The sequence below is a fragment of the Myiozetetes cayanensis genome, unplaced genomic scaffold, assembly GCF_022539395.1.
Source record: "Myiozetetes cayanensis isolate MyiCay16 unplaced genomic scaffold, myiCay2020 scf1, whole genome shotgun sequence".
Classification (NCBI taxonomy): domain Eukaryota; kingdom Metazoa; phylum Chordata; class Aves; order Passeriformes; family Tyrannidae; genus Myiozetetes; species Myiozetetes cayanensis.
Window position 1 is genome coordinate 59,403,113 of NW_026086604.1, and position 14,493 is coordinate 59,417,605.

The window sequence follows — 14,493 nt, forward strand, 5'->3', positions numbered from 1 at the left end:
TAATAGGGATTGATGTGCTACTTCAAATGCTGGTGTTACTGGAAAGGAAGGAACTTCCACAGGAAGTGTAAAGGAAATTATACAGGAATCAATAAAGGATGCTAAAAATAGTGCTTGACTTATCTTCCATGTGAGTCAAAATACCCTACCCAAGGGATACACACGCTACGTCTTGGCTGGTATATCCAAACTGCTCTTACTGGTGTACAGGCTGTCAGGATTTCCTCATAAGTCAATGGAGAGAGGCAAGCGTCTCTAGCGGACAGTTCATCCCAACTACATAAGGAATTGCCAGCAAAAAAGGAGAGTGTTGTAGAACCTGCCATTTTCCTAATTGCCATCAGCTTCACACGCCTAAAGTCAAGCATGTGCTTAATTAATTTTGTGGAGAGCGCTGGGGGAGCTGAGCACCTGGCAGGACTCAACAGCTAGCTTGCAGGAAAACTAAAAAATTTGCAAATATTCTGGATGAACCTGACAAACAAAACCAGGAAACACGGAGAGCTTGCCTGCGAGGATGACTAAGTTGCTAGCTCAGAAGCATAATAGGTCCCAGGAGAGAGAATATGATTAGTCAGGTAATTTACAGGTAATATTCTTTCATCATTTTCTACTTAGCATTAATTTTCTAAAACACTGGGCAGGAGCCTGCTTAGAAGGGAGGAGGGAAGTAGCGGCAGAGGAAGAGGCCAGGGTGGCACAGCCCTGGAGGCTGCCATGCCATGCCATGCAGGGCAGGGAGCAGAGCTGCAGTCCCTGAGCCCCACCATGCCCAACCTTGTGCTGGTTGTGCTTTTGCTTAGAAAGAAGCTCTCTGACAGCATCCATGAGCGTCCTTCTTCCATCCACCAGGCCCCTCTGACAGCATCAGTGCAGAGCAGTTGTGCTTGGAAAGGGGAACCACCACAGCCATTTGCCTACACACTGGAAAAGGCTTGATCTTTTGGGACTTGAAGTAGAAGCTTCATCTCAGGAGTTCACAGGGATTTTGGCACAGCAAAGCAGAAGCAAAACTAAGCAACATGAATTGGGAGATGCTGTTGTTAGCCAAGGCACTAAAAAACAGTGGATATTGTGCCAGGGAAAGTGATGGGTGTATGGCTAATTCTAGGGGGGAGGAAGGATGTTACTTGGCCCTCTTCACATTTGGGATTAACCTTTCTACACTGTAGTTGCTGTTATATCTGACAAGGCAACTGATCAGATCTATGAATTAGATCTGTCTTAAGCCCGTGTTTACATGATTACTCTTAAAGAACAACAGATTATATGATGGTAAAATACACTAGTACCCAAGGTCCTTCTGCAAAATGTGAGAAAGGATGGTTTGAGCACAGTTAAAGAGGAGATTTTTGTTTCTTAGATGCTATTAAAGCCTATTACACAAACTCCTCAGGGCTTTCTACACTCCTTAACAGGGATTGTGTGACTAGATTGAGAGCAGTACAAGGCTCTAAATTTGAAGATTATAGCCTGTAACATGTCACAGATATTTTTTAACATTGCCCCTGTTAATGAGCACCAGGCAAACATGTGCAAGAAATAATACCCTCCCTGCATGCCCCCCACCTCCAACCTCCCCATCTTGCAAACAAAAAACTGCAAAAGCCAACAGATATGTTCTGGCTTGTTTTAGTTCACTTTGAGCTTATTAAAATGCTGTGTTTGCAGTTTATATTTCTTGGCACATTGTTATTTCAACAACATTTAAACAAGAACTGCATAAGCAACAGGCAGATGAAGAGGATAGCTTGTTTTATTCCATGTTTTGGAGGGATCCTATGTAGTCCTATAGTCCCCAGTTACATTATCTGTGATATTTATTTGCTTTTGATTTACTAACTTTATAGGATTAACACAAGCTCAGCTGTTTCCCTTTGTTTTCTAGTAGTTTCTGCTTTCAGTTTCTCAAGTACCAGCATGACAAATAGGGCAACAACCAAGCTAATATGAAGCAAACGCTTACAACCCAAAATGACTGTCTGTGTCAACACTTTAACTAAATAGGAAAAAAAAAAATCTTTATTAAAAGCAGTGTTTTTAATGTGCGATTTCACTCGCTTCTCCTCCACACAGACAGAACTTGGTATCTAAACTTCCTGGCACTGCGTGAGTACTGCTGCAGTGGCTGGCCATCCCCCAGCTGATAGCTGCTCACTTTTTCATGTAAGTTTTTGACAGAGCAGCAGCAAAGAGTGCCTGCAGCCCTTCGTGGGTTGGTATCATCCTGAGCGCTGCTGCAGACCTTTGTTTTGGCTTGATAAACATTCTTTTTTAAATTATTGCTGGTTCCCAAATAGGTTGTTCAGAAGCACTCAAATCAACCTCTGTTGCCTTCTCCTCTGTGCAAGTTATAGCTATGTCTGTACGAGTAAAGTTATTGTGCCCAGCTCCACTTCCTGAAATTAAGTGTCCCATGACCATATATTTAAGCTCTTCTATCCACCAAAGAGTGTTCCTATACTCAAGCTGCCTTCTGGGAACAGACCCTGGGCCTGTTGGAAGATGCTCTTTAGTAGGAGCTATGCTAACAATTTAACAATACTTTGCAGTCGTTCAACAATTTGAACAAAATTGTTTAACAATAGAACAATAAAGTTCTGCCTCCTGGGAATGGTCCCAGGCATGATAAGTGGCTGTGTGCCTGGACTAGTAAGCTGTGACTCCTCTTCCTGCTGCTTGGCAGATCTTGGCTTTGTCCCACCCTGAGTTCCAGCCTTGTGCTCCTTCATCCCAGAGTCAAGCTCTAGTTAGAAAACATCAGTTTTAGGATAAAAAAATTCATCTTCTGTGAGCTGCATAAGGCAGCTTTGTCTATCTGCTGAAACCAAGCTGAGATGAGAAGGCAAAATTCTTCCTTTCCTATAGCGCAGCAATGATAATATTTTTCATATCAGGTTCTTTTAGGAAAAAAATATACTATGCCTGTGTATACAGGAAATAATTTCTTCTGACTATTTCATCTCCATAATTTCTTTCCTCTTGTCAGCTTCAGTTTTTCCATAAGCTCTGAGAAACGAATGATTCTTCCCTGTTTGTCACTGGAAATAAACAACTATTCCACATGAGCCTTTGCTTCAGGAAGCAAAGCTGAATCCAGTATTCCCCTACACGCTGATTATTGATTGATTGGTCTCTTGGGTGTAATGGAGCTTCTTCTGCCCTATCAAGGGTGACATCAATGGTGAAACATCTGAAAAAGGTCAGTGAAAGTTTGAATCCTGTTATATATACAAGCCAGCACAATTCCAGGTCAGGCTTCACTGTCTATCAAGAGCTCCCTCATCCTCACTGTGAGCCCTGGATGTCTTTCCTGTTCACTGGAAAATACAGGCTAGCTATCTTCTAATGGTTAAGGAAGCTGGAGTGATAGTTAATTGCTCTGCAGTGGACCTGATGTAGGTTAGCATAAAAGTGCAAAAATAAGGGAACACGTTAACTGCAGAAGAGTTTTGCCTTCCTCTTAGAAACAGAATGTTTTATACCAGATTACCCAAATAGGCAAGGAAATGGGAAAAATAGTCAGAAATCATTAGGACTTGGTGAAATGAGCACAAGATGTTTGGACAGTTAGTGGTCTGTGGCCTGAAGGAAAGAAAATCTCATATCAGGAAATGACGAGATGATGTGTAAATGCTGATGAAGAAGGGATGATGAAGTTTGGGGTAGCATGTTCTTAAAGGCTGGAGGAAAATCTTATCATGGAGTGGGGTCTAGTATCAAGGGCTCAATCTGAAATCTGAGTAGGTGAATACAGTCCAGTCTAATGTCCTGCCACTGAAAAGGCAGAAGAAAACATTTCCTACAGCCTTCTTTTCTAGGAGGAAGTCTTAGCAGTATCACAAAGTCACTGGGTTATCCCCAGACCGCCGAGGCCCGAGTTTGATTCCTGGTCAGGGCCACTCCCGGGCAGGTGGGGCTCGTTAGCCCTTAAAGGCAACCCACCTACGTCCTAAGGACCTCACTGCCACCGTCCAAGCTCGCTTGGCCCCGGCAGATGAACCTTAGGATTAAAGGGTGGGCTCAGTTCCGCGCACACTGTGTCTCACCTAAAAAATCCAATGCGCAGGCTGGAAGGTGGAAAGACCTTCCCCGGATCTTCGCTTGCGAAGACTGGCCATTATTATTATTATTATCCCCAGCTGGGGAAACAGGCAGGTGAATCAAAATCTCCCAGGCTGCTATATGAAGAAGAACAACAGTGGGGAATGCCAAGGCAAAAGCAAGGAGCTGCTCCATGCTATGTCAGACTGTGCCCAGACACGATGGTCACTTCAGTACCATCAGCAACCTCACAACAAAGTGATGGTGTGTAGCAGAAGAGGAAAAACACAGAGCATCTGAAAGGTGCAGTTGTCTAAAGCTACTTATTTCCATTGTCAACAATTTTGAGGTCCTGTATTCAGAGGCGGGAAGATACTGGATGAAACCTGAAGGCATCAGACAGCAGTGTATTAAGCAGCTTCAGACAAATTCCTACAGGAAGAAATAAACAAACAAGAAAGACTCCTGGCCTTGTTTTGATGTTCTTCACTCATGCAGGTTCATTAACAGCCAAAATTGCCCTGCAGGCAACACAGACTCTTCTTCCTCACACTGCTTTTCCAGCTTCTCTGACAGGAGGTAATGACTTGCCAACTGTCTTAGGCTCATTAGCAGCATAATTTCACATGTTTTAGGTTTCCTAATACTGTGTTTGAGGCCCAAGTTCTGGCTTCCCAGTCCCTGTGAACTAACTCTTCCTGTTGCAAGAAAGCCCTTGGCAGTGTATTAAAGGGGAAAGACACCTTTGGAGATTTTTTTTTTCTCTTTTTTTTTTTTTTTCTTTTTCCAGGAACACTCCTCACACATTCACTTTGAAGCTGATTTAAACTGGGAGACCTGCTTCTGTAATCTAGTGGTTGGTTTAAAAACTAATAGGTTCTAAGGTACTGCTTATCTTCTCAGGAGTATTCAAATTGCATGTGACAAGCTCAGTGACACAAGCTTCACTGTTCTTCCTTTATATTGACGCCTGTCACCTACTCCTTTACTTAAACTATTTTCAGAACGCCTACAACTGGTAGCACATTTTTAAAAAAATAATTTAAAATAGCAAAACTAGACATTTCCTGTGAGAATACCCAGGAAGAACTATGTAGGTTTTATCAGGATTAATTCTTAGCTGGCACTTCCTCCTGAGAATTATTGTTCCCCTAAGAAGGGGTTTTGAGGCAACTATGCAACATAATTTAAAACGTACTGCACATTACTCCATTTGCATCCTTTTTATGAAGAGAGAAGACTAGCATCCTTCCAAAGTGTACTTTGTATTTGTCATGCTTATAGCTATTTTATAGACTGTTTCCTTTATAAGGAAGGACAGTCCACCAAACCTACCTGGAAAGGACTGGTGATCCAAGCAGTTACTCGTAGTTGAAAATGAACAGTAATAATTGATCCCTGATGTAATTCTGCTGATGCCATATTAATGAACTTCCAGCCCAGAGAACTTCACCTTGGCCATGTTGCTTTCCCCAGTTGCCTCAAATGATAGATGGTGCATTTTCACAGCTGTTGCACTGTAAGTAGAAAAACCTCTGTATGTGTAATGCCACTCAGCCTGTAGTCTCTGAAAAAGGTTAGGATTGCATACAAAAGGAATACATTTAAAAAAAGAAAAAGAAGAAGGATTAGGACCAGCATACAGTGCTGCTCCACCTGGTGTGTTATTATGGCTTCTAGCAGCTGGCTGACAGAGGTTTATAGAATCAAAGGACATATCTGCAGCTCTGTGTTTATTAGCCCTGATAGCCTTTCTTCCATAAATCTAAGTGCTTTTGAACTAATTTAATCTTTTAGCCTTCATAACATTCTATGCAATCCCACTGTAATGAAGTGCTATGAGAGAAAAAATATTTTATCTTCTTTGCTTTAAACCTCCATCTGAAGCTTCTTAATTTTTTTCTTGTGACAAAGTGCTAATAATTACTTCTTATTAACCTTCCTGTCCCCAGCACAGGAAGGACATTGACCTGTTGAGCAAGTCCAGGGCCATCAAGATGATTGGAGAGATAGAGCTCCTCTCCTACAAGGAGAGAATTGGGAGAATTGGGTTTGTTCAGCCTGGAAAAGAGAGGGCTTAGGGGTGACCTAATTATGGCCTTCCAGTACCTGAAAGGAGCTACAAGAAAGATGGAGAGAGACTATTTACAAGAGCATGTAGTGACAGGGCAAGGGGGAATGGTCTCAAACTGAGAGTAGGTTTAAATTAGATATTAGGAAAAAATTCTATAGTGTGAGGGTGGTGAGGCACTGGATCAGGTTGTCCAGAGAATTTGTGGATGCCCCATCCTTGCAAGTGTTGAAGGCCAGGTTGGATGGAACTCTGGGAAACCTGGTCTAGTGAAGGGTATCCCTGCCCATGGCAGGAGGTTGGAACTGGATGATCTTTAAGATCTCTTCCAACCTGAAGCATTCCATGATTCTATGATTCATTCACTTAATGGTTTTATAACCTCTCCAGTTTCTCCTCTCAGTCTCCTTTTATTCCAGACTGTGGAACTTCAGTTCATCTTCTGGGTTAGAGAAGCTGTATCACATCTCTGGCCAGCTTTGTTGGTCCTTTATACACCTTTCCAGATTCTGCTATGTCATCTTTGAGACATGGGGTTGGAGCCAGACACTGCATAATTAGGAGAGTTGCTCACTGTGGGTTTATACAATGGCATTGCCACTCCTAATAAACCCAGAAGTCCATTTGTCTTTTCAACTACTACTGAATTAATGTCTTAAGAAACTATTGTTTTAGAAACCAGGTACTAAATCTCTGCACAGTGATTACCCAAACAACCCCATGCAGTCTTTACTGCTTGCCATGCTTCATATTGCTTTGCATTAAAAGAAAAAAAAAAAGAAAAAAAAGAAAAAAGTCACTGGAGCTGCTTTTCAGGTGCAGGCTTGCCAGCAGGAATTCATAATAGAGGCTACCTGTCATACAGAGCCAATGCACCCAGAATGCAGTGCCAAGTGTCCAGGCCAGATCAGCGGGGAAGACGGGCAGCCTGTCTCAGGTTCAGTTTGCCTGGCATTTCCTGGCATGAGATCCTGCCTTTGCTTCCTTATGGCACTGTCAAAAGTGAGTGGGCTGAAATCTTCTCTGGGTGCCTACCTCAGGCTAGTTTAGTCTTGTTGGGAGTTGATTTCAGTTTGGGATTTTTGTGGTTTTGAGGGGGTTGTTTGGGCTTATTTTTTGTTGTTTCTCCCAGGCAAAACAGCTCCACCACTGCCAAGGAAGAGGTTAGGGAATGTACCTCCTATCCATATTTAAAAGAAATAATTTGTGTGGTCTTTCATTTGGAAATTACTAATGTTAGCAGGGTTTGAGAAAAAGATTGCATTCATGCAGATGACATTTGTGCAGTTTTGCTGAGTAGGAGACTGAAGACATCGCCACTGACATGTACCTTAGTTTTTCCAAACATGTGAGGAGTCCTAGTTTGAACAACTTTCAGAGTCTTGAATGCTAAATCAGTCCTGTGAAGAGCAGAGACCCCAGGCTTGGTGGGAATCAAGTCCAGGCTGCAAAAGTAGAAACAAACATCTGGCTAAGGAGGAGAAGGCAGTGAAGCAAAGGAGGTAGGGGAACTTTGAGGAAGCAGTAGGGGAAGACCAGGAGAACCAAGCCTCACCTTGATGCAAAGGAGTGGTCTGCCCTGGAGAGGAAAGAGAGTAATGAGGGAAGTTGTTATTTGCAGGATCCTATTTTATCTCCGTCCTTCAGCCTGGCTCCAGACCAGGAAGTTTCCAGCCCCCGCCTACTGTACGCACCTTCAGTTCCCTTCTGTCTGCGTATGTCACCACCTCCAGCACCTCAGACACCAACAGGCTGGATCCCTGCTCTGCAGTCAGGCATTCTTCTAAGAAATTTCAAGTTTAAAATACAGAACAGCCAAAACCAAATATCATCACCTCTCCTGACAGACTCAAAACCAACTGGGGCCCATCAGTGTTTTGCTGACTCCTCCCAATCACCCACTCTCCAGAGACTGCTTTCTCCTGGCACCCTGGGGAATAACGTCAGACCCCAGCCAGTTGCATGGCGCCAGTGCAAAGGGAACAAAAGCCAAGGCAGTTGTGGGAAAAAGGCCATTGTTCCAAAAAATTTAAATGATGTCACTCTGTTCCCTAACAGCGTCAGTAAAATATGCTTTCCAATGGCAAGTGCCTCTCTCCACAGTTGCCTACAGTGAGAGTAGAAAGCATGGAATGGATTAATCTGCTTGTCAGAGGCTGGATGATTATCATGAAACACCATTTTTTAACATTTTTTCCTGTACCCTCTGGACATGGAGCTGAGCAGCACGGTGATACAGGGCCAGGTGCCTTGAAGGGACCTCACCTAACAGGAGGGTGTGTGGACAGCAGTGATGGTGTGAGCATACCTGTTTTCAGAGGAGCTCATGCTCCTCATTATGGTACTCCCACTTAGTAGTCATCATCATTTGCATTGTGACATCTGCTAGAAATCTTAATCATGGGTTTCAGCCCCAATGGAGTAGTCCTGAACAGATGTAGGAGTTACGTTTCTAATTATCTTAACACCTTTCCAGCAGGGTATCATAAACACAAGTTAATTAAGCCTTGTGCTAACCCTGTGATGCAGAGAAACAACTATTTCTTTTCATTCTGATTTACAAATGAAGAAGCTGAGGGACCAGCTTATATCTGCTACTCAGTCCTGAAGCCCAAGCCCTCCCTGGGCCTCTCCACCTTAGCCACTAAGGGCTGCCCCACCTGCCAGAAGATTAACACATTTTGACCTATTGGTAATAAAATTAATAGACCACACCCTGTGCCCTTGCAAAATCCTAAGAACGTTTCCTTACAAAGATGAAAAGCATGAAGAGTTTCAGTGTTTGTTACTTCTCCCTACATTGGTGCTTTGCAAGGTGCCTCAGCCCAGGCTGCCCCCTTTCAAAGACCTGAGGGCCAGTCATGGCCTCAACACCGGTGCATTCCTGAAGGCCCCCATACCATATGAGCCATTAGTCAGGCAAGGGATGACCCTCAACTGTCCATGGGTTGTACCTCTGTGTCATTGCCCAGCACATGGCCCTCATCACACTTGCACCTAAGGATGAACCCAAGGAGTGAATGCCAGAAAGATGCCCACGCTGAACTGCATGCATCATGGCAGAACCCACACAGCATGAAAATCTGTGCAGTGGATGACAGCTGTAATACCTATGTCTTGTGAGAAACATCCTGGGAGATCAGGATGCTGACACCCTCTGGTGATACATCCCAGAGCTATGTGTACGAGAGGACTAAAGCAAAGAGTTATCTTGGCTGCAGAGCCATGCTGGTGCACCAGAGGTGCTCAGGTGGACTTTGGGCAGGAAAGGGTGGAATAGGGCTTGCTAGGTATCCTGCCCTCCCTCTGAATCTTCACAGGAAAGGGAAAACCAGCTTCAGGTCCTGTCTTGTAAGACATCTCCCTTCCAGCCCTCTTGCTACTATCCATGAGCTGAGTACAAACATTTCCAGGCTCCTCTAGCCAAGAGGAAAGAGAGAAGCTGGGGCAAACCAGGTTTGGTGGGCATCATTCCCTGCCCACAGGCAAAGTATGTGTACCAGCAAGGCTGACTTCCCAGACAAACAATGACCCCTTTCCATGGGCAAGCCCTGAATTTGCAATTTATTTCTCGGATCAGTTTCTGTAAGAAAAAGCACAAGCAGAGCTATCAGAGAAATCTCTAACAGTTGGATGGAGTGGCTGTTAAAAGGACTTTAAGGTAACTCAAAACAGAATACTCAGAAATGGACACATGCAGAATTAAGCCACTATAAAACTCTCACCTGGAGTTCTCAGAAGTCCTTCATTGCCCTTGCTAAGCAAAACCTGTTCATGGTGATGATAAAAATCCCATGAACCAGCCATCAGTTAGAGAAATCTCATAAATTAAATCCCATCTCTTTTATTCCTAATCTCTTTATTGCAGAATCAGTGTAGTAAACTAGCCTAAACTTAGAGTGCTGCCTGCATTCAAGCACCTTTTGTTCAAAACTCTTCAAGCTGTCAGGACAAAAAAAATTTAAAAAGTCTATTTCCCACCAATTTTAATCCATCAGTTCTGAGATTAATGTTTTTATTATTTATTCATTTAATGAAGGTTTAGAACAATTGGCAAAACTGATCACAGAGGAAGCTTAATTTAGGAGTGATTACTGTAGCACTGTACTACTCCGCAGTGGCCTTTCCAGTCAAAACAGTATTTAAGAAAATAGATCTTGCCAAATGTGCAAATTATTGTGAAGCCCTCTCCGTAGTGTCTTGTATTTTGAAGAAAACATTGTTGTTTAAAACTGAGGCTCCTTTGTTGAACTGCTTACACTAGTGAGATACAGGCAGAACTGTACTTAGTGGGAATGCTGTAGAACAGATGGGATCCCTGTTTTTCACATGATTCTGGAATGCAGTAAAATTGTTTGGTTCTGGGAAACAGTTTTTCCTCCCATGACACTGTCAAAATGACCGAAGGTCTGATTCTGAATTCCATGTTCCCATGAGTAATCCTCATTCATGTTTCAGGAAGATGCAAGTTATGAAGGGAAAAAAATTACAGCAACATCACCTCTGCTTAGAAATATTCTCATTTCCTGATCTTAAGAGGCTGGAAAAGTGAACTTGCTTCAGGATTAAATAGATAAAAAGAAACTACATACATTGCTAGCAGCAGAAACACGGGAAGGATAATACGTAAATGCATCACAACCAAAAACCTGTGTTGACTTCAGCGAACTGGCATGGAGAAGTGGCGTCGGGAATCTTCTGAGAGATTTCTCTTTTCAGCACCTTCAGTCAGCAATCCTGAACACTTCCCACCCCTCCTCACCTCACAGAGAATCTCAAGGCCAGATGAAGTTTAGACCAGGGATTACAAAACCATGCTCTTCAGCAGCAGAGGTCGAGGAAGTCAATTGGCCGAAACATTTAGGGCCAGATTCTTGGCTGGTATAAATCATTGTGAACCCAAAAAGATCATCACACTGAGACTCTGTCACTTTACACCCACTGAACATCTGGCCCTCAGCCTGTGGGAAGAGAATATAATGTGCCTCATGCTTCATGCATTTCTAAACAGCTGCTCTGAAGGACTTCTTCAAACCTCACGTGAAACTGCTTGCCCTCACCAAAAGCTCTGGAAAGGATTGATTGTACACAAATGATTTAAACTGCAGTGTTTGCAGGGCACAAAGGCATGCTGAAGGACATCTCCAATGTAGTAAGCCACTTCTTGGCAAATCTCTTTGCAAATCAGGTGGGTGAGGAAGAGATTACGTCCAGTCCCAGACAATTAGAGCTTCACATTGCCTTTTCATATAGGAGTTTGCTTCAGTAGTTCTGACAGGATCAGGTGATTTCAGCCTGGCACAGCTATGTGCAGTGGTTTGGCAAACATCGGATGGAGCTTGCTATGTGAATATGTGACCTTTCCCTCTAACCTTTTATGATTATTATTATTAATCAGGAACGACATTTTGAATCTATCTTTATCTTAACATTGCTGTTGGTCTAGCAGATCTGCCAAAGAAATCTTGCAAAGAGCAGACTTAAAAAGTCATCTGACAGGGTTTTTTTTTTTAACTAAGAAGCTTTCAGCTGCAGCGTGTTACGTTTTTTAATAACTCAAGTTAGTAAGTGAACAGTCAAGATTTGGTTGCTGTACAACTGGCATAGCTAGAACAGTTTCTTATTATTTTCCCTTATTAGCAGGTGAGACCACAAACCACCACTTCTGAGAGGGTTTGACTTAATAGCTAGACACAGTGCCTTGCAAATTGCCTAAAGCTGCAATTCAGGACTGTTGGGGTTGTTTATTTAAGGTGACATTTAGTCACTTCCAAAATGGAAGTTGTCAATAAATTACATCCTTGTGAAAATTCTGGTTGCTCCTTGCAGTTAATTGCATCCTGTGAAAACCTAAAAACCTCTCTGCGCTTTTGGTGAGGGACTGAATTAGTCTGAGCAAAAGTTGCATCTCTTTACCCTGCTACCAGATCCCACCCTTCAGCTGCCAGGACTAACAAAGATGGTGGATGGCATTCTGATGCATTAAATAGTTACCCAAAAGAGATTAAAGACAGTTTGTGATTGAGAAGAATGGCAGAAGGGTTCCACAGGAAGGTTTCTCTGTTCACTGAGCAAGTTAGATTAGCACCTGAAAGGAAGGCATGATTATATCTTAATGATAGCAGCTTTCTCTTAAAGACATTAACTTTGAAAATTAACAGTACTACTTTTCTTTCCAGATCTGGTCAGCTTAATTCCATTAGAAGATTTGGTAACTACTGGAAAACACTGGGAAAATTGCTCCAGTGTCACAGTGTGTTTGAATAGCCTGTTCATAGTTTCACATAGAAAAAGTGTTCGGAATGACAAAGATGATGCCATCTGCAAAAATTGTTTGATAGCATTGGATTAATTAGAAGACGTATGCTGTGCTTGCCAATTTACAGCAATGCTTCAGTCTCCTGTAGAAGTAGGACCAAAAGTCAAGGGACAAAGTGTAGAACTTTCTCTTGGGAGAAGAGAACCAGGCAGACCCTCTCACATGCTGGATCTAGTACTGCCTTTATATCAATAATATTTTAGAAGTATTGGCATTCTAATGTTATAAGTAGCTGCTATCTACAGAGCAGCACATTGTAAACAAAATTTTTACCCCCATCTGTAAGTAGAAGGACCTACTTCTGGACACTGGTAGAGGATGATATCTATTTTTTCTGATGAAATGAATGACATCTGGGAAGCATTATTGCTTTTTCATGTTTATCTCCTTGGTTAAGAGTAGAAAATCAAGAATCAAAGCAATTGAAAGGGAGATAAAGATCATTAAATTCAGCAGATATATGTGCAGAACAAATACAGTTTGAATATTTCTGTATTTCACAGGCAATGTCTTATCCTGTAAATTCACGTAGCTAGACCATACTTGGGGGACACAATAAGGAGCATGATCCTCTCTCTTCCCTCCTCCCATTCCCAGACTCATCCCTGCCAATCAAATTCACCTTAGTCATCCTTGTAAAGTACTGTTGCTTTCAACCCCAATTTAGGTGTAATTTGGCAAGAAGACAATCGATCTGATAACCCACCCTATTCCCTCTCTGGTGATGCTCAGAGTTTGGCTGCTGGGATTGTGGTATCCCAGCAGTTTTGGTTCCTGAATTATTTGCACGCTGATACATATCAAAGAGTAGCAGGTTGTATAACATACACCAGTTAAGCCAAAGGGGAAAATTTTCAGCTGACAAAAGAGCACATTGGTCTGATCTGCTGCAGCCAGAGTACCTGCTGAAGCCTGGGGACCTCCACCCACTTCCCCTGGCACATCTCTCTGGAGAAACCCTTGGAGCTGCAACAGCACATGCTCATCTCTGTGCTTGCTTATGAGCCCTGCAGTGCAGCTCAGCAGGTGCCATTCCCTCAGCAACCGCTCTGGTCTCTCCTCTTTGGGTGTTTTGTAGTAAATTCACGCAAGAGGTTTCCTCAATGTTTTATTGTCCGTGGTGGAAAAGAAGCATCAAGTTCCCCACCCCCTGAGAACAAACCCCCCCTCTCTCTTTGCTCTTTCAGCTCTTAAATGCATGTATGTCTCTTGTAGGCCTGAAGGCCAAAGCTCTTAAATGCAAAGAAAAAGAAGACATTTCACTACCATGAGGGATGGGACAATGGAAAACCATTAGAGCAGTTGGTCTCCTGTCCTGGAGCATCCATTACTGCTGTTGCTGGTGGCATTATTTTCTTGCTCCACTCTAGGTAGGCTCCTGCACTAGGGCAATGGATGTTCCCTGGCATTGTCCTCTGAGCTTGATGAAGTAGAAACTATCCTGATTGTGACAGGAACATTGTTTGCTACAAGCAAAACAATAGTTGTCATCCCCCCTCTTCCCTCCTTCATGCTATGCTTCATTTTGGTTTACATTTAAAGAAACCAAAACCAGTCTGTCATTGCAGCAGCTCCCCCAAGCCCTTAGGACTTGCTCTTTTGTAACTCTTGCAAATTCAATGCAAGGAAGCAGGGGAAAAAAAAAATCCTTGGATATTTTTCACCTCTCAGAGCATGTATATTACTTATTAATACTAATGAGGCATGCATCGAGTCAGAGCAAAGCCCCTTGAATGCTGAAAAAAACATCGCAGGAATGAGAGTCAGGCACATGTTGCAGCACCTTTCATTGGTCTGGTAAATAAAAAGCTTTGAAAACAGGAATATCTGAATATTTTTTAAATGGCCTGTTAGGATCCCTGGGCCGTGGCATCCTTGCCTGGTTTAGGGCAAGAAATGAGAATATTTGGTGCAGTGCTGCATGCAGGAGGGGGCTTTATGGCTGGGCGAGGGCAAATGTGCCCTCATGCTCCGAATGCACCTTGCAAAGCTGCAAGGAAGGGCTGAGAGATAGGCACCCAGGAAGAAACAGTGATTTAAAAGCTCTGGCAGGTCAGAA